Source organism: Psammomys obesus, unplaced genomic scaffold (genome assembly GCF_907164565.1).
Source record: "Psammomys obesus unplaced genomic scaffold, mPsaObe1.curated_primary_1811, whole genome shotgun sequence".
Classification (NCBI taxonomy): domain Eukaryota; kingdom Metazoa; phylum Chordata; class Mammalia; order Rodentia; family Muridae; genus Psammomys; species Psammomys obesus.
Window position 1 is genome coordinate 15,620,244 of NW_026593286.1, and position 5,096 is coordinate 15,625,339.

Below are 5,096 nucleotides of genomic sequence, written 5' to 3' on the forward strand. Positions count from 1 at the left end.
CTACTAAAACAGTGGGAGGCATGCATCTTTCTGATCCCCTCTTCTATTACAAGAGAGAGCAATGATACTGGAATAAGGCTTGGAAAGAGGAATTATCCAAAACCAAGTGTTCTCTTCAAGGCTCAGTGAAAACTTAGGTGATCCTGGTTGCCCAGTTCATACTCACCTCTAGAAAATGAAGGACTAGAAAACAAATGTATATGGTGTAAGCACAGCATGCTAATCCATAATTTGTCCTACTGCTCATCAAAGAAAATTCAAGACGTTACCAAATTAAGCTTCTACTAAAACGTGAGCTGTCAAATTTTCATAAGTCTTTAAATCAAATTCCATCTCACACTACAACTCTACATAAATATCTCTTGTGGAAGCAAGATAAAAGCTGCCCTCTGAGGCTGCTGTTAGGATGCAGTTTTTTGTTCGGGGAAATTGATGTGATAGGCTGGTGGTGGTGGGATCAAAGGCCTGCTCTTTAACACTTGGGAGGCAGGGGCAGGAGGATCTCTGATTTCGAGGCCAGCCTGATCTACAGAATGAGTTCCAGGACAGCCAGGGCTACAGAGAGAAACAAACCCCATCTCAAAATAAAACAAATAAAAATAGGCATAAAAAATCTTTAAAAAAAAATGAGGTGATGTTATGCTGCTATTCCCCCATATATGACAATCAGACAGAGCAAAGCTGGGGACAGAAAGAAAGGGAGGGCAGCTTCTTTTTAAACCCACAGCCTTTAAAAGTTGCTCTTTACAACAATCTTTAAAGTAATACATTTGTTGAAACTATAATGGAGTTAAGAAGAGTTAAAGTGAGGTCTGAAGCTGCACCAGGAAAGAAATAGAAGGCCACACAGCTCCTGCATGCTTGTTCTCCAGGGAACTAAGAGTTCCAGCCCCGTGTCCCTGGTCTGGTCCCAGGCTTCACCTCCTGCCTTTATTAGAAACTATGCTTTCTCTGACCCAAGCTGTTTGTGCCACAAAAGTGAAACGGAGCATTAAAGGCTGTTATTCAGATCCTAGAGGTAGAACACACACCACACAGAAAGGAAAATCTAGGAAATGTTCAATTCACTTGAATTAATTGAGATAAGCATTTATTTTGTGTTTAAATTGACCCTTTAATTAGTTCTACTCTCATCCTCCTGAGGTATGTGGAGACAGAACCTCCAGGGCTAGTCCACTTAAAGCAAGAAAGAACTCAGATTCCCCATATCATTCACCCATGTAGGACATACAATTGATTTCTCATGCAGAGACCAGCCATATGGATTAATTTAGCAGAGTTTTGCCAGCTGCAGAGAGACAGTGCCTGAGTCATCCTGTATAAATTACTTAACTCTCTATCACAAAGAGGAAAAAATGTTTCCTTGCACAGCACATAGCAATTAATGTTCAACATGTTTATGAAGTTTAATAATATATGGCCTAGCACCCACCTCTGTGTGCAACACCATTATAGAGAGAGAGAAAGACCTATGTGGTGTCCTCTAGTATACAAGACACGGGTAACTGATTCATTAATAACAGAGCCTGGCCTTATTACAGAAACAGATTAGACGTCTTGGAATATATGGCCAAATCGACGGGACTTCCTTCTCCTCAGCTACATGTCATAATCGATAGCAGTTACCTCTCAGCAACACCAAAAAACCAGCTTTCAATCAACAGCCTCCCCTTTCCTTGGGTACCCGCACTCATTAGGACATCGGTTCTCACCCTTCTTAATCCTATGACCCTTGAACACACTTCATGTTCTGGTGAACCCCAACCATAAAATTATTTCATTGCTACTTCATAGCTGTAATTTTGCCACTGTTATGGATCGTAATGTAAGCATCTGATAAGCAGAATATCTGATATGGGACCCCTGTGAAAGGGTCATTCAACCACCAAAGGGGTTGTAACCCACAGGTTAAGAACTGCCGCATTAGTGGCTGACCAGAGGTTGGCCACGCTACGTGGAATAGAAGGAGACTGGATAGGCTCTTCATGGGAAGGTTTGGCCCCTGGCATCACTCACTTCATCTATTCCACGTTTCATTTCAGAGTTGTGCAGAAAGGAACTCAGTGAGTGAGCCAACAGATACTTAGTTAGAGCTTTCTCTGTGTCAGGTGCTATTGTGGGCACTGGGAGAGAGCAGGCGATAAGAGAGAGAATAGCAACAGATGTGTGACAAGACCAGGAAATGCCTCTTAAGTGCTGATAAGTGGCATGCAGAAGGCAAATTGAGTGCTCTTGAATCTACGTATTTTTACATGCCGAATATAGATGTTAACAATAGGAGGAAATCTGCTCAACTCAACACCCACATGATTAAATAATCACCAGTGTAGGCAAGACTTGTAACTTCATTGTCATCACTGTTGAAGATAGAATCTCACCATGTTGCTCAGGACAGCCTCAAATTTGTGACCCTCCTTCCTCTGCCTCCTTCCTTCAGGAAGGCAGAGGAAGGAGATAATCGCTGAAATAAGACTGATGTGTCACCCAACCTGACTCCCCCAACTTTAAAATACACATGCAGATTCTGAGTGGAGATGGTTATTATTCAAAACTGAATCACTTTAAAAAGGTAACTTTTTAAGATAATTATTGTGTAACTTGTGAAGCTCAAACTAATATAAAAAGGGCACTTTTGCTTGGTGCTAGAAAAAAAAATCATGAAATTTGTTTACGTGTATTCTCTATGTTTACAAACATGTAGGAATATTCTAGATGTGTAAAAAAACAAGTACAGTTTAAATTAAACAATGCTGGTACACTTGAGAATCACAGAAGTAGCACAATGCCTGTACATAGATTAAACTCTTCAAGGATTATAATAGCTGCTTAATATTTTGTTCTTGTGACATCTTTATTCTTGTAGTGTAACATAGGCAATGATGTCTATTGAAAGACATTTAAATTTATACTTAAGGCACTCTTCACATAGTTTAATTCCATGAAAGAATCCTTTAAGCTAAAATACCTAAATGCTTAAAATGAAAGTCTTTTTCACCTGACGTGTCTGGATCCTTCCCCAACTACATTCAGCAGTTGTAGACTTCGCCATTACCCACTTTCACACAATGAATCTTCCAATAATGCCCTTCTGTACTCAGCTCCTCCAAGCCACTAAGGTGGCATAGTTGTCTTCATTATGAAAGCTTGGGTGATGTATCTGCAGTGACTCTCCTTCTATACTCCCATAATGCCACTCCGGCTGTTGTGAGTCCTTCTAGGATGAAGAATGAGACGATGTGTGCACATTCACTGGCACTAGACACACTGTGACACCCATGAGGATGTGATTTACAGGACACCATCATCTGCTCTGCTTGCCGAAGTCCAGAAAACTGTCATGAGCAACTGCATTCATGGAAGCCCTCAGCAGGAAGATGGATAAAGGGTAGGCTGCCAGGCTGGAAACCATGGCATTTTTATCCCTGTTTTTCTGCTTCAGGCATCATCTTTAGCAAAAGAAGTTCCAGCCATGTGCACTTTGACCTTGCTTGGGTCCAGCTTCTCTCCAGATGCCCCATGCATCCAGAGTAAATTCTGGTTGAAGGAATAAGTGACTACATGTAGAACACGGGGCAGTTTCCTTTCTCATCTCTCCTTTGTATTCACAATGGCCTGACCACGCTAAGAACACTTTCATCACAGAGAAGCCGATGTCCATAAGCTACATCATTTGGTTAACTTCGAGCTAGGTGTAGCCTTTGGAAGTCCCCCTGCAGGAAGATGAATGAAGGGTAGAAAGCATGACAGTTCTTCTTTTTCTGCCTTAGGCATCATCTTTGACAGCATCTTCGCCTTTTGACCCTGCTTGGGTCCAATGTTTTTCTGGATGCCCCAGCAATATGACTTTGATGAATTCACCACCTTTTTGGGGTTCTGAAAACCAATGTCCTACTCTTCCTGTTCACAGGTCCTTATGTCATCCCTGTTCCCAGGTTCCTTTGTTGTCCCGTGTTTGGGTTTTCTGCTCTCCAGAACACCTTTGCAATAAAGTCACATCATCAAATTTTATGTTTTCGTTAACTGAGTAACTTCTGTTTTTTTGTTGTTTGTTTTTCAAAAAGCCACTATGCACAAAGCACCCTATTCTGCACCTCGGAGACAGATACATCAAGGCATCCTATCTACTTTCAAATAGCTAACTCTAATGAACAGATCACTTGAAGATGAGCAGCAAGAGCATGACAAAGATGAAGCCAGGGAGCTATGTACTACAGTGCCCAGTGCTTTATCTGGACCTGAAAGTCAAGGAAGGTTTCCTGGAGGAGACAGAAGTGGGGCTGAATGAACACGCTAATGGGATGCTGGAAGAGCCTTCTTCGGATGGTGGGGACAGCATGGCTGGCTGTATGAAGCATCAGCCTGGACACCTGGTGTTCTGAGGTTGATGGCAAGGTGGAAAATGATGGGGCAAGAAGTAGGGAATCAGGGTACCATCTCAGGGCCAGGATGGCAAAGCTGGTCAGGAACATAAGCCAGTAAGGGATTAAGCCTCTTCAATGTGCAATTAGGAGTAATTAATGGTTTTTAAATTGGTGGAATAACATGGCCACATTCTCAATTTGTCATGTAGATAGATCTCTTGAGCCAGACTATAGTAAATGGCAACTCTACAAGAGACAGGAGAGGAGAGAGGGACAAAAAAAAATTACTTGGAACAGGTCATACTAATAGCTCAATCCAGTCTACCAGCACTGGGCTCTTGGTGTCCAGCCACCCACTCTCCTGGCAGAAAGGGAAGTGTGAGATGTTGAGTGGTACACCATAACCATTCTACCTGTTTATGGGTGCCTTCAGCATGTACCAAGCGAGCCTCATTAAAACCCAATAAATGGACATGGTTTCCCCATTTTTTCAGAATAAAAAACTGAGTTTCAGAAGCTATTAGAATATGTCCAAGGTCATATATAAAGACTTGAGCCCATTCAGCCTTCTCACTGCTGAACTGAAAGTGAATGTCTGTCCCTCTTACATAACAGGAGAAATTAAAGTCCTCGAAAATTAAATACTTAGTAGCTAAAAAAAAAAAAAAAAATGAGAAAAGTCTCATACATACAGTAGGCTATTTTAGAGTTTATGTATGTTCTATGCATGCTTGA